This window comes from Dreissena polymorpha, chromosome 2 (assembly GCF_020536995.1).
Source record: "Dreissena polymorpha isolate Duluth1 chromosome 2, UMN_Dpol_1.0, whole genome shotgun sequence".
NCBI lineage: Eukaryota > Metazoa > Mollusca > Bivalvia > Myida > Dreissenidae > Dreissena > Dreissena polymorpha.
Window position 1 is genome coordinate 102654527 of NC_068356.1, and position 16944 is coordinate 102671470.

At 32.9% G+C, this 16944-nt stretch overlaps 2 protein-coding genes across 6 annotated transcripts in view; both read left to right on the forward strand.

The window, feature by feature from the left end:
• The window catches only part of LOC127868310 (uncharacterized), a 525576-nt gene that overhangs the window by 442106 nt on the left and 66526 nt on the right, over positions 1–16944 (forward strand). For 3 of the 5 annotated variants that reach the window (XR_008044071.1, XM_052409952.1, XM_052409955.1), the window contains one exon: positions 1–488. This exon is cut by the window's left edge. The exons of 1 other annotated variant lie outside the window; for it this stretch is intronic. The gene's annotated coding sequence lies outside the window, so the exon portion shown is untranslated. Of the gene's footprint in view, positions 489–16944 lie in introns of those variants that run through there. One more of the 5 variants, XR_008044070.1, reaches the window with a different exon arrangement.
• The window catches only part of LOC127868308 (uncharacterized), a 501779-nt gene that overhangs the window by 423194 nt on the left and 61641 nt on the right, over positions 1–16944 (forward strand). The gene's annotated exons all lie outside the window — the stretch shown is intronic.

Genomic DNA, 16944 nt, shown 5'->3' on the forward strand with positions numbered 1-16944 from the left:
GATCTTCAAGATTTTTTGATTTTTTTTAGGGGGGGGGGTAAATGAAGACATTAAAATATACAGTATATTTAATTATTTTTAAATGTGCATTTCATGCAACGTCACAGGTGTGTACGGTAGTTAGGTGTATGTTAATTTTTGAAAATCATAACTATAACTGAACATTGCTACGCATATGTTTTCTTGATGCCGTGAAAGTAATGTTGCATTCATTCAAAAAAATGTTTTTGTTTAGCCTAGATTAGTCACACGTTCTAATTATCAACAAAAGTCGACTCAGATTAGAATTCCTAGCGTGTCACGTCTGCCTGTTAATATTCTTGTATCGTTTTAGTGTAAAGGATAAAAAAAGAAGCCGTTAATTTCAGTTGTTTTTGTTTGTTTGTAAATAATTTAACAAAACGATAATATCAAATTAGTTATAGCATATTTTCTTGATCTAAGCTTTGTTATGTATTTTATTTTAAAATAAACCAATACTTGCATTTTGTAACATTTTATGTATTCGCGAATTTCAGTGACCGAGAAAACACACGTTTCCATTTAAAACCGTCTGATATTTAACGTTTTGATCCGACACAAATCCAATAAGCGTTTGGAGATTGATTAAACGAGAATTCCATTAAGGTATTCAAACCATCATACTAAATTTTAAGCCCGTAACAAATTATTATATTTTCTTGTAGGGCATTTATATTTATATTAATTCGCAAAATGTTAGGATAATTTATCTTTCGTTTTTTGGTTATTACGTGTTAATTGCCATACCCCCTTTGATGCTACAAGCTGAATAAAACATAAAACTGATTATAAATATGCACTTCTGAATGGTATATTAGACGTATATAATAAATACATTTGACCAGTTAATTTATAAAGGAATTATAGGTACAAATATTGCTGATGATCTTTAACTTTGATGTGAATTTTCCTAGTTGTGTATTTTAAAGCCATAAACATAATAAAATAAATGTGTCCTCCTATGCATGTTTTAAAATAAACCGCATTTCTTTTACATCATCTTTTTTAAGTTGGATGTGAAAAAGAAATTTTCATTACCTTTCTCTAATTGAAATAGTGAAGGAAAGCCAATTTTGCGAACAAAATCAATGAAATTCCCATATATCTATTACAATGTTCAGCACGACGCAAGAACACCCGAACGGGGTACAGAAGTATTAGATCGTCGAAGATGAAGGATGTTGAATGCCTCTATGCTGGAAATATATGAATGTTAAAGTGATATCTTCAGCCTTTTGTTTGACAAAATAAATTTATAAACGTGTTGCCATACGTTTGCGATTGAGTGTTAAGCATAACATTCAAGGTAACGTTCGATTTTAATCATAATTATACATGTATAATTGTATATACAATCCAGTATATGTTGATGACATGTTTAAGTTATAAAATGATTCAATAAAAATATGCATAAAGCTAAAGAAGGCTATCCGTTACTAACAAGTCTAACATGCAAAACACATATATTTAATTACAGACATATATCGACTGTTTTTACCGTATTTCAAGACTAGCCTTGCCGCTACAGTCACGCGATACATATGTGTTGACTAAGGAATGATGGTCGATCCGTTTTGTGCAGCTTAGGGGTAACACATTTTGTAATAATTTTTCTTGGATTCATAATATTTTATTTTCTTGTTGTTGTTACATTTCATTACAACATACGGGACAATAACACTCAAGATTATAGAAAAGTGCTGTTCATCTGCATATAAACCCTCATAATTTGAAAATTCGGCATAAGGCTACAACGCCCCCACCTTGTTCTTGATACATCGATAAAACTGTTATTCTTATTGATGGCGCAAATTTTAAGTGGTTAAGTCAACGCCATTAATTGCCGTTGGATATTTTTCCGAAAAAAATAATTAAAAAAAGCTTTATCAAAAATCGCAATCTGAAAATTAAATTAAGATAACTGATTGAGAGCTGTTCACTTTGCGTAACCCATGACAGAACGCATGCGTAACTTCAAAAAAGGCTTACAACAACTCAAATGTTAATTTAATGTAGCTCATTTAAAATTTAATATCGAGTAAGTTCAAAATCAAACATCAACATGGCATCTCTATATAACACTGACAGACTTGGTTCGGTATTATTCACAGAACGTTTAGTCAAGTGTCGAGCATTGTACAAAAAATTGGTATGTCAATTATAATGTGGAATAAGGATCCTTCTTAGAACTATTGTCAGGAAAACTCTGACCTTTACTTAATAATGTGAAAACATTAACAATCTACCAATATAATACAATATAACAAACAGATATTTATAAAACAAATATGATATGATGATTCGCCATGTTTTTCGAAATACAGGTTTATCCGACTGCATGCTTAAATCAATTGAGTCTTCTTACAAAGTAAAAGCTTTAAAGGGGCAATTACACGTTTTTGTAAATTGGTAAATTGACAAAATTAAAACAAAAGTTTCAGACTCGCAACTTTTCGTTGTAGTTATTATATTTGCGAGGAATCAGTAATACTGAACTTTTACCATGCTCTAAACATATAATCAATGTTATGAAAAATGAATCTAAAACACGGGATCGTTTGAACTGACGAATTTACACAAACACAACAACAACATTAATTATCTCTTAGGCATACACTTGCCTAATGCAAAGCATACCAGGGGAATGACATGGATTATAACAATTATGAAAATAAGTTTATTTTAGAAGTTAACAAAGTCTTGACTGATTTTTGTGTGTAAACAACAAATACTTTATTTACTACCACATCAATATAATTTTCAACTCATTTATTACATTAGTTCAGGTAAGCGGACTACGCCTCGGTGTTTTGACCACGGAAAAATACAAACATCGAACTACAGCTCTGGGGTCTGGGGTTATAAACAATACGCAAAATGTGATACGATACAGAAAAGGGCCATCCGGTCGTTTTTAAGCGTCCATAAACATGCGTCGAACTTGGCGATAAACGGCGATACTGAATGGCAAGCGCCCACAATGCGACATCACCTGAACATGCTCCGCCTATGGGACCGCCTCGTCGAAATGCCAGATGACAAAATTACGAAGAAAGTATTTTTGTGGGATTACGCACACAGCCACGGATGGTGTTCGGACGTGAAACGTGTTTTTGAACAATTAAATTTACTTGACCTGTACACTACTAAATCCATGAGCAACCTGTCGCTGTACAATTTGCTGTGCCATGCTAAAGAGACTTTTACACGTATATATGCTGACCAATGGCAACAAGATCTCGTATCCCAACCCAAGCTCAGGACTTACCGGCAAATTAAACACGAACATGGTTGTGAAAATTATGTGTCTATGCAACTACCAAAGCATTTGAGATTTTACATTGCTCAAATAAGAACAGGTACTTTACCGCTGCGGATTGAAACCGGGCGATTTAGAAACTTAAAGATCGAAGAAAGACTCTGCCTTCTGTGTAAAGAACCCAATAAGGTCGAAACAGAATACCATTTCTTATTTGAATGTCCGTTCTACCTTTTATTAAGATTATCATTTTATAACTGTATATCAAATATTAAACCAAACATAACTACCATCCCGTATAGCGAGAGGCTAGCATGTATGCTGACTGATAAACGACTTATTTATAAATCTGAATTGTTTATTCAAGATTACTATATGAAACGATCGGAAGCATTATATGTATCCGACATAAATTAAAACAAACCATTATGTAAATTATATAACCTATGTAAATAATATTAGTTATTTCTATATGAACTTGCAATACTAATATTTTAAGCCCACCTGATTATAATGAACAGATGTTATTGATATAAACTATCCATGTTTATACTTTAAACAATTTAACTCTTTTTATTATCATGATCTTTGCTGCACTATTTTGATGTGATTTTATGACTTCACCGATAACATGTCAACTCAGTGACTCGTAAGCCATTTATATGGCTGGGTAGTACAATGTTTGTACATATATATACATATCGTATTATTGCTGTAAATACCAATGATATATATGTACTATGCGTCACTTTAATAAAATATACAACTACTACAAACATCGTTTATATCATGATTTAATTATTTGCACTCAAACGGTACATGCATTGCAACGATTTGATGATGATCATGACGATGATGATAATGACATGTTCGAATCTTGAACGCAATGAATTTAAGTTTAGTTTTTGCTTGACAAATATTATTTCATATCATTAAAATATAAGAGTTTCATTTGTAAATGACTTTAATAACACTTAAAAATATGTTATCCGATTGCGTTTACTGAACTTATTTTAATACACTAATATGTAATAATAGAACTTATTAAGATAATAATGATTGTTATTGCTACTACTACTATTATTATTATTATTATTATTATTATTATTATTATTATTGTTATCATTATTATTATTAATTATTATTATTATTATTGTTATTATTATTATTATTATTATTATTATTATTATTATTATTATAATTATTATTATTATTGTTATTATTATTATTATTATCATCATAACAGTAAAAACAAGTCCGATTAGCTTATCATCCCTGTCAAGACCTATCTGCCTGGAGCTGCTCGTGTCCGTGGATCTATCGAAGACTGAGGATGATGAGAAGGAACCTTACCTCACTGGACTGGACTTCCTGTCGGACGGGAGACTGGTAGCCGTGGATAAATATAACAAGAAATGTATGAGACTGAATGAGCTGCTGCAGAGACAAGGAACACCTTATAAGCTCAATACAAACCCATGTGATGTGGTATGCTTGTCATCAGATGACTTTGCTGCAACGCTTGGAAAAAGAAAATTAGTGTGTCTTCTGTCTGTGAGTAAAGACAATGTAATAGGGCTGACGAGGATTATCAACACAACCTCTAAGTTCTACTCTATATCCTGCATGTCTCCGTTACGCATGGTCGTGAGTTCATACGATGATCCCCGCCCTGCCAGAATGTTATCAGTGGACGGTGTGGAGTCTGACTTTGATCACGTGACGTTTCCTGTGAAGACGTACACAATAGATGAGAGTATGTGCACATATGTCCAGTCTAAGAACACGTTAGTACTTACTGACAGGGACGCTCATACAGTGTACATATACAACACCGTAAATGGCACATCTAGAGCAGTCACCAATAAGAACATCCGGGAACCATCTTGTGCATGTGTAGGGCCTAATGACACAGTACTAGTGTACATTAAGAATAAACATGCCATCGCGCACCTGACTATTGATGGTGACGTACTTGATATCTTGATAAACTTAGTAGTTTAAATCGATAAAAAATCGAAACATTTCAAACTGCATATGCAGCGTGCCTTTCTTATTATTTAAATGTGTTTAAAAGCATAACTTCAAGAAATGTAATAAACGTTTTATTTCAACATATTGTGTATGTAATACTATTTTAATTCCAATAACATGAATGTTAACCGGCGTGTAGTTTAGCGGGAAAAATATTGGTAAATTCATATTTATACTTGAAAACCTCTCAAGAACTGAGCGCTACTATGCATTTATTTTCTTATTGTCACGATCAGAGTGTCACGTTCGTTAAAAATTGTACTAGTTTTTGTTTATCCTACATAAGCCTTAAGCTCTATTACTACCCACAAACGTCGGTTAGAATGTAATTTCCAGCGTGCCACGTGTGTGTGTGTGTGTGTGTGTGTGTGTGTGTGTGTGTGTGTGTGTGTGTGGTGCGTGCGTGCGTGCGTGCGTGCGTGCGTGCGTGCGTGCGTGCGTGCGTGCGTGTGTGTGTGTGTGTGTGTGTAAATAGACAGAATCCAGTATCGCTTCAATGTAAAAGACACCATATAAGGCCGTTAATGTATAATATGCTTGCGTGTGTGTGTCTAACAAAAAAAGCAAAACGATCATTGCAAATAAATTATTTCATATTTGATAAATCTCATCTTTGGTATGATTAAATTTTAAAATGAATTAATTCTTGCATTAATAACATTTATATGTATTCGTGAATACACACGTTTTAACTAACAACCTTCTAACTTTTAACGTTTTGTCAGACACAAACCCACCAATAAATATGAATGATTAAAACCGAGAATACAATTTAAGTAATCAGCCCATCATACTAAATGTTTAGATTTTTGTTTTGATTTTGACCAAGTTTTTGTAGCTGTATGCATATAAGTAACATTTTCTTCTTATTTTTGTTTTCCAATATGCATTTGATATCGTTCATTTTAACGGTTTAATTTATTACTACGTTGCGGAATAAAAATACATATTTATAGATGATAAACCATGCATGGAAAAAACATGAGCGGTAAGACTTCGTAAAAATCACCTGGAAATTAACAAGTGTATGGTGGGCCAAATGCCTTAAGTAGGGAAACGGCATGTACGCATTTACCTTGTATCAAAAATACCTTGTGTGTCAATTACCCTGTACGTCAATTATCGTGTATGTCAATTACATTGTATGGCAATTTTTACCTTGTTACCAATTGCGTTGAATGTCAATTTCTGGTACCTTGTATATCAATTACCTTGTATACCAATTACCTTGTTTATCAATTACCTTGTATATCCATTGCCTTGTATGTCGATTACCTTGTATAGATAGATAGATAGATTTATTTCGATAATGAGCAACATAACATAATACAACAACACATACATACATTAAAATTTAACAACATTTAAAATATGTTATTAATGAAATGCTGTGTGATGAACCATGTCAGTAAGCATCAATATCAAGGATGACACAAAAAAGAGATGATAATCTCTTGTTTCCATTGTGGTCCTTTCTACTGATGGTGGTCTGACATAGAGAGGCATGGACCATGTAAACAAAATAAAAGAATCATTACAATATAAAAGAACAAAGGTATTTATAAAAATTACTCAACTATGTTGTTTCTCAATTGATTATGACAATGTAACAAGATAAAAAAGAAATACCTTATAGTAACTGGTCTATGTAGCTATCTCTGACTAAAAGCACAACGTTACAAATAAAATAATATCACATTACTCTTGGGACTAGTTAGGAGTTGAAAACAAAACATGAATAAATAGGACAATAATCATCATTCTAAAAAGTGGTTCTTAACCGCTCCTTTAAAAGTATCGAAAGTGGGAATACTCCTTATATGTGGAGGTAACATGTTCCATAACTTACATCCTAGGTAAGCAAACGACTTAATCCCAAAACTTTTAACCTTTGGAGGCACAAATGACCCATGTTCACTAGACCTAGTTCTATAAGAATGAACAGAATCCTGAGTTACAAAGTTTTGACTCATGTAGCTTGGAGAAAGACCATGCTTAATTTTGAATACATGACATAGTGTAATTTGTTCCACTCTTTTGGAAACCGGCAACCAGTTTAAAGAAACAAAATGTTGGTTGCTGATATGAGACCTGGGTTCTAGATTGAGAACAAATCTGACCAATTTGTTTTGGGTGATCTGGAGCTTATCCTTCTAATATTTATTTAATCCATGAAACCAGAAGGAACACGCATAGTCAAAGTGACACTGGATAAGTGAAGAAACCAAAAGTCTTTTAGTGTGGGCTGTAAGAAATGCTTGTTTCCTGTACATAAATTTTAACCAGGCATTTGCCTTTTAGATGATTGAAGTAACCATGGATTCACCGGTTAAATGTTGATCAAGGGTGGCACCTAAATATTTTACTGATTAAGTTGAATTAATAACCTGTATTACATGTAATATGAAGATCCTTATTTTGCTTAAGTTTCTGTTTAGACCCAAATATGATAGATTCAGTTTTACCAAGATGCAGAGACAATTTATTATCAACTAACCAATGGCTAACAGTTTCAAGATCTTCTGCCAATTCTTATTCAATAGTTGACCTATTTTTCCCAGAAACCAAAATAGCAGAATCATCCGCATATAGTAACAATTTGTTTTTGACCACTGCGGACATGTCATTAATATAAATTAAATACAAAAGGGGACCGAGTATGGACCCTTGTGGGACACCACATGTAATCATACAAGGCTGTGAGAAGATACCAGACACATCAACAAGTTGTTGCCTATCAGATAAATATGACCTGAACCAACGCAGAATACCTTGACTAAGGCCTAAGGCTTCAAGTTTCATAATAAGGGTAGAATGATCAACAGTATCGAACGCTTTCTGTAGGTCCAGTAATACCATGCCTATAAAGTGACCTTTATCCATTTTAAATTTAATATAATGAGACAAGTGTCAGTTGAAAATCTTTTTGTCCCATGCCAATTAACTTGAATGTTAATTGCCTTGTATGTCAATTACCTTTTATGTCAATTAATATTTGATTTTGTGTTGAGTTTTCATACGATATTATATATAAAAAATATGAACAAACAATTTACAATACAATTATTAGTATTTTACAAACATAACCATAACGATGTTCTTTGTACTTTGTTTTATTGTCCTGGAAATGTTATATTGTTCATTTAGCCACACACAGTCGTTTATAGAATTGTTTTAAGTTAATAACTAGTGTTAATGCTATTTTGTATCGCAGGTGCAAACATTGGGTATATGATCAGTTTATTCATGGCAATATGTTAATAAAGGGTATGTTTGCATGATATTAAACTGTGGCCCCGATAATATTTCTTAGAGTGTATGGAAAATTACTGTGTCTCAAAAGTGTAATTATAAGAGACAATAAATGGACCAAAATGCGGCTAAATCATTTTGGTTAGCTTTTAGTCTAATAGTTTGCTTGTTAAAGAAAAAAGGTGACCTCCAAATATTAACTTTAATGACAAATGGATCATCTCAATAAAGCATATTTTTGTATTTTGTTTACAATTAAATATAGTTTAATAAAACAATTTTGCCAAACAGGAGGTTTGAAATTAATGCCATACATCGAATTCCAAACAGTGCACTGAAGTGATTTTTGGTCCTTCCAACACCACAGAGGGTCGCTAGCAAACTTCAATATGAGACAAACAATCAATCGAACTATCAATCAACTCGACCAATCGACTACAATGTCCATATCACCTATGGTTTTTACTTTGCTTTCAAGCATATTTACACACGCGAAACCGCCCTCTTAGTGAAAACGAAGTACTCGATTCCAACAATAAAAGTTTAATGATTCAACCACACACATTGTGATAATTAAAACAATATATACATCGAAACTGCATGATACAATATAAAACTACATCTTATGTGGCACGTCACATGCAGTACAAATAAAAATAAAAATGAATATGTTCTAATTCTGCCCTTCAAAATACTGGACACTGTTATGTTTTCATTACTTAAACCGTTGTACACACATAGCGTACGATTAATTTATAATCACATATCGAACCTCAACAAATGGATGTTATTAGTGATGTTGAACAATCTATTGTAAGACAATTTCTGGGTTTCAGATTGGTCGCAGATAGTCATTAATGTTACATTAAAGACATTTTTTCGACAGTTTGAGAAAGTTGTCCTTTGTCATTATTCAGTCTGGGACCAATCACATTATAATAGGTAATTGACAAATGTTATTGAACCACAAGTAAACGACTGATCGGCGTCTCGTGGGTGAATAGCTTTGTCCCGAAAAACAACAGCGCACCATCTGGTTTTCGTCACTCGTCATGAAAAAGCTATAAAACTCGAACACAATATTTTACGTTTACAAATTTAATTTTGAAAAGAAGGAGTACGAGAAGGGTCAAAGGAATAAATGACAGGTGCACGAGACTGTTAGCGGCTTTGGATAATTGAAAGCAGCATAAACCTCACTTTTTTCATAATATCATTATTATACTAAGCTTACCGTTGTAGTCTACTTAGTGTTATAAATAATATGTAAGGCGTATGTGGCTACATGTTAATTTATTCATACCTAAGCTGCAGGTGTACAACAAACTATGAAGCATAATCATATAATTAAGATTAACAGAAGAGACAACTTTTATGTGATCTAGTATTCAGCATAGCACAGTACTTTCCCTTTATATATTTCTTGACACTATGTAACACTACCTATGACCAAACCAAAAACCCTCACTGTCGCATATTCATTTATATCCAACGACCAACGATTATGCCGTTTATCGCATTGAATGTCGTAAAGAGATTTAACCATAGAAATACTCAATGCCCACCTTGGTAGTCGTCCTTGCTCGATATTCGTACTTGATTGGAATACACAAGCCCATATGGGTAAAAGAGTTGTATCACTATGAATACCTTATGTTATATTATCATTTTAATCTCAGCTTAATACTCGGGCATTAAAACATCTAACGTAAAGAAAAGATTAAACATCGTTTAAGCAGCAAAAGAATGTTAATATGATACTTTTCTGTTAAAAAACCTTCGACCAGGTGTATATAAAATCAGATTTCAAAAATACTCTCTTAACATAATGCTCTGTCTAATATCATGGAAATGAATAAAGAATAAAACACAATTGCTGTCATCCATTTTCTATACAAGAAAGCCCCATGTCACGTTTGCATTCTTCTTATCTTGTATTTGAAGATAATATATGAAAACTCTATGTTTGCTTAGTTTTTGTTTAATAAATTATTGCAAAAAAATATTCCTGACGCGTTTTTTATTTTTAAATGACGTACATGTATACGCACGTGTTATAAATAATACATGACAATCAATCTAAAAGTATGTATTGACATCAATAGAAGTATATTGTGGAGATTAATATAATACTGCACAACCCATGAAACTATTCATAAATTCCGTGTTAAACTGGACTGAAATTGTTTAATTTGAGTATTTAGATGCTGTATGGTACTCGAGAATTTAAATCTTATTATGGTTATCGCCCGAACGTCGATTTTTTTAAAAACGTTTCAGATAGATCTTATATAAATAACCATATTACGACAGTCTCCGATATGTTTAGATATATAAGGAGGCAAGTGGCAAGTGTTTTAGCACATGTTAAATTGTTTATAATCTTACATTTTCTGAAACTTGCCTCATTTGAACAAAGAGTTGCGAATTCAGCAAGGAGATTGATCTAAAGCCGCGAATATACATTTTTCTTGAAATGATCGGGTAGGTCTTAACAATACTATACGTACGTTCGTGGTGCAAAAAGTGACAGCGAATCATGTGCATGTGCATTTTACTTCAAAGAAAGTATACCTTTATGGTTTGGTTACGGTCTGTTGTTTTCATTAGCTGCTTCTAAACCAAATCATTCAGCGACAGATGTATATATTTATATACATGTAAATCAATTATGTTTATAATCTAACATGTTTATTCTTGATCAATTGAAATTTTATTATCTCAATTTTGGAAGTCTTAGGGCTTCAATGGCTGCTATTTTGAAGTTAAGTTTCCAAATCTTATTATTAATTACAACATCATATTTTTTAATAAAAGCCCTGGACCGTCCCCGTCATCGTCAGGATCAAAACGATACTTAATTTAACTCGGTAACATAAAACGAGTACAGTCAGTGTATCTATTCCGTCACACCTTACGCTTTTTCGCTGCAAATTTCTCACGTGCGATAGACACATTTCTCTGTTTTCGTATGATGAGAGACACTTTTTTTATCGATAATTTAAGACTTACTTGAATTAAATCGAGCACGTGTAAGTAGGTAAAACCACGCGTGTAAACCTGCACCCGACGTGTCCGTTTGCGATAGCAGAGAAACTATTCCGAATCGCATATCTATTTTTAGATGTGTGCTCTCGGGGGTCATCTCAAAATGATTTTTGACTGTCACTTTGAGCAGATTTTTGTACAAAAAGGTATCGAGACATTGTTACAAAATATGGGGTGTAAATAAAAAACACGATTAAGTAATAATTTTACAATTTTATTTCTAGCAAATCAACTGCCTATTGAAATAACACTTTCAATGCTGGATATTTTTTGTGTGTCTTATCAACAATGTGTTTCAAAGATAACACACACATTCGTGTAGTTGAATCTTTGTTACAAACTGTCTCAAATCATTTTGTCTATTTTGGAAGGCTGAGCTAATTGGATGCAAGTGCTTAAATCCAGTCCATAGACACATTAATTCCAAATCTTGAAATGCAGCATTGAAAGGTTTAAAATCAATAACAAAATAAAAATATATAAAAATATATAATTAACAAACAAGACATAAAGGACTAGCATATTCATTGAGTTTATTATCACATATTTTGTGGGGGAAAAAATGAAGTTCGGTGTCAACTTGTTACCAAACAATACATTTGGAATGTCCTAAATTCAATGAGGTTGCAGAAAAAAATGGAACTTTGATAGAGAAGGAAGAAATTGATTTGGTAGGGTAGAAATCATTATGATAAAAGGAGAAATTGCTCAAATGAGTAAATATTACTTTTATCCTAGTGATGTCCTATGTCATATGCAACAAACATCTAAAATATCTTTATTGTTTGGTTATGTGTTAACTCATTCATACCTGTTACCGTTTACAGCAACAATTTAGTTTAAACTTAATTGGGAAACAAGTTCTTACAGCTTAAGACTATTGAGTAATTAAGCGGACACTCAAATTATATTTATATCCACAATGACCTTGACTAAATTCTAAAGGGATTTTCATGTAAGTACCAGCTGACTATACACAAAGTTTGGTGTTCATTATGCAAGGGTACTTAAGTTATTTAGCAAATCAAACTCTGAAGCCCACCCACACACCAGCTACAAGTGATCACATTATACAACCTGTCATAAATGACAGGCATATTCAAATGGCCACAAGTATATTTTGAAGTGAATCATTAAACAAACCTACAGGCAATTGTGGAGTACTGTATTGCATATTAGTATAATATATCATTTGACTCTGTTGAATGGCCACAAAGATTTTCAACTTATGTTTACAGACACTGGACCAACCCACCGATGTGAATCCAATTCAGCCCCATACTTTGTACATGGGGTAAAATAAAAAAAACTAAATCCTTTTGTGTTCACCTTGTTGCACAATGTGATCAACTGATCATGTGAGAAAATACCACATGTACCATACTGTATTCATTTTTATTACAGTTCATACTGTATGTAACCTTATATGTTTACATTTATTAAAGGCAAATATTTCCTATGATATCATAGTTTATTTATACAGTACTGCGTGAGTATAACATACATTTTAATTTATAGCTAAGTTAAGTATGAAACTGTGCTCTGTATTCAATGAATTTGAAAATGGCTTTAGGAAGTTCACAACTAAGATACACACAGCAATCAAAATGGTATTTAAGTCAAAATTGTTATGTGTACCATTATAAGATGCACATTATTCTTTGAAATATTTTTTACCGCATAACTATTTAATTGATTAAGATAATTAATTACCCGCTTTACAGATTTTGCTGCCTCTACAGCTGGACTACAATGTACTGATGATCTGTTTGTCTTCTGCTTTCCCATGGCAATTGTATCTGCAAATGTAAATGATATAACAAGTGTTAACCCTTTACAATGCAATAACAGGGTTTTACAAGATTTTGATGATGACACTAGATATAATTGTGATAAAAGGAGAAATTGCTCAAATTTGAGCAATTTCCCTTTTTATCAAAATGATATATAACCTTCTAAATCAACTTTGTCTTATTACATTACAACTTAGTGTGTTATCTGCAACCTCTTTCAGTTTGGGATGGTCTAAACCTAAAAATTAAGGTAATGCGGGCTACACAGAATGTTTCATGAATATTTAGAAATCCGCCAATTTATTTGAATTAATATTATAACTTTATCTTTATAATAATATCTGTCAGCATATACGCTTTAAATTTGTTCTGAGACAGCATACATTTAGCATTTCCCTAATGCAAAGAATATTATTCAATGCATTGGATAATTTGTGTAAATATTGTGACAAAATTATAAACTGCTCATTAATGAGCCTGCAGCAGGGATATAGTGAACACATTGTGACACACTGTGAATAATGAGACCAATTATTTGAAAGAATTCATCATAGCTTTTGTTTATAATAGTGTTCATACATGTATATGTGTGTGTGTGTGTGTAATCACAGGAGCTTGAAATTCTATCACTACATAAAGTCTATGCATAAATTATTAAAAAAATACCCCACCCACCCCTCTTCTCTATATATAAAAAGACAAGCTGTCTTTTTATATATAGAGAAGAGGGGTGGGTGGGGTATTTTTTTAAATAATTTATGCATAGACTTTATGTAGTGAAAGAATTTCAAGCTCCTGTGGTGTAATTCTGACAGTTAAGACAGTTTGTCTGACCACTGAAAGTTTATTTATTTTCATTACACATTTACAAATGGGAGAAAATATTGCAAACATTTTATTTCAAGGCATACTTTGCATGTCAACCAAGTTTAATGACGAACTATAGCATTAAACAACAGACCAAATCCGCAAAACATGCACCAAAAATGTTTGTCGAAGTTACGGTAATGTTTATACGGCGGCACGTACTAAAAGGCGGATGAAAGAGCGGATGATATAGCGTATATAGTAAAGAGCGGATGATATAGACGGCCCCCGAGTTATGCATCCAGGTGGTACGGAATAGATACACTGACTGGCCTTTATATAATGGTGTTTATCTTTCTTAAATGAAGGTGGAAATGCATATTGATGACTGTAACGAGTAAAATATATATAATTCAAGAAAATAACACGAACCTTTTGGTAACCTCGATCATTGAACAGATTAATGTTGTCCACCGACTTTTCAGACGTCCGAAAAAACGCGCCGGAAATTCAACCGATCTGAAGCCTCGTTTTGGAAATCCAAGCGCTGGCAGACCAAGAGTTCATACATTTTGTAAACATCCATTCAGTAGACAAAGAAATAATTACTTTACATGAAACAACAGACAAAATTAAGTTTCTAAACATACTCTCTCCGTACCAACCATTCAATCTAGAAATATGTCGGAATCGGACAGGAGCCGGAATAGATAAACTGACTGTATGACTTCTCGATTGACGTTCTCATCTTGATCACGTGTGTTAAATGGGGCGGTAGTGCAACCTAAATATACAAACTGAAAGCTTGATTCATCTCACGAAATGCAACGATCAATGTTTCACTCAACTAAGTTATAGACAGACGATATGTAAGAAACGATAACATGCTCTGCGTCAAAAAGAAATGGCATACATGTATTCGGTTTTTATCGAACTCGTGATATAATGCCGGAAATTGTCGACGAAGTTTTATCTTACCCAAACGACTTATGACATGGATATTTACTTTGCGATTGGGTTTAGAATAAACTAGGACAGTAATAGTGTTTTATTGTTCTATTTGGATATAAGTTGGTATTAATATATATAATTTGGCATAGTACTACAGCAAGGTAATATATTTGCCGATAATGTCATTTTGTATGTAAAAGATATTGGAGGTAAATATTAAACTTTAAAAAACCCATTGGTTTTCAAATCGAAAGTAGAGACCTGTTCAAACACAATTTGACAATGGCTTCTAGAAGGCTGTTGGATTCGAAAAAATATGCATGCGATTTTATTGGAGAAAATGCTTTGAAACATTCATGTGAACGTTGTATGAAAACGATCATATAAAAAACAGCTGCTTTTTTCTGCAGGAATTATGATGAATATCTGTGTGATACTTGCACAAATCCGCATACCATATATCAGCCAGGTTATCATAAAAGTGTCAACATACAGGACAATTAATCTGCTCCGTTAATAATCGACCCCGTTAAACTCTGTGCCAAAAAAGGATGACACATATTGGAGAATTATTTTGGACTGGCGTTTTCCAAAGGGTTCTGCCTTAAATGACTTAATTAACAAGTCAGAATATCTAAAGGGATCTATAAATTTAGTGTTTCCAAAAAATAGATGACGTGTGAATTGATAAAGCAAAGGGGAATGGTTGTTTGTTGTTTAACAATGATCTTAAACGGGCTTATAGACAGATAAACATTTGTACCGGTGATTATAATTTAGTGTCATTCATATACAAAAAGCACATATTTTGTGATACTGTTTTATCCATGGGACTAAGGTCAGAAGCTTACATTCGTCAAAGTAACAAATGCTGTGGCATATATATTACTTAAACTTGGTGTAATTTTTCTCAATTACTTAGATGATTGTGCTGGTGCTGAAAAAGTACAATATGCTGAGTTTGCTTATTTTTGTAAAGAACTATTTTACAATAATGTGGTTTGGAAGAATCTAAAGATCAATCTGTAAAACCAACTACAACAACGATTGTCTTAGGTTTAATGTTCGATACTATTTAACTGACTATGTAAATATCACCAGATAGGTTGGTTGAAATAATATTATTAGAGGAGAATAGGTAAAGAAAGGAAGTTGCTTCTTTGAAAGAGATTCAACAATTACTAGGCAAGCTGAACTTTGTTGGAGCGTGTGTTAAAGCGAGCCGTATATTTGTCGACAGAGTATTGAACTGGCTGATGGATGGTTTATGCATTGAACTGTGAACATGATTTTCATGCAAAACCAGATGAAGTGAAGTTGGATTTAAAATGGTGGAACACTTTTTTTGCCATAATACAATGGTATTTCAGTAATTTCGGAAAATAATGGTCTTCTCATTCGATTCTTGTTCAAGTGGTTGTGGGGATTTTTTTTACAAGGATTCTATATCCATGAAATTTAGCCACATTCATACAATAATAAGATTTATATATAAGTGAATTAGCAATGTTGACCATTGTAGTGTGTGTACATCTATGACATATGGCAATTACAAGTAAAACGATTGTAGTCAGGGTTGGCACCAATCGACCGCCCCCGGTTTTAACCGGCGGTTTTTACCGGTTAAAACCGCCCCGGTCAATACTCCCGAAGTGGTCATTACTGGTCAATACTGGTCGATTGAACTTTACCCCCAATTTTAATTTATATTCCATGCCTAATTAAACAATATTGATAATATAAATTAAACAGACATGTTGCCAATAATGTCTTAAGCTA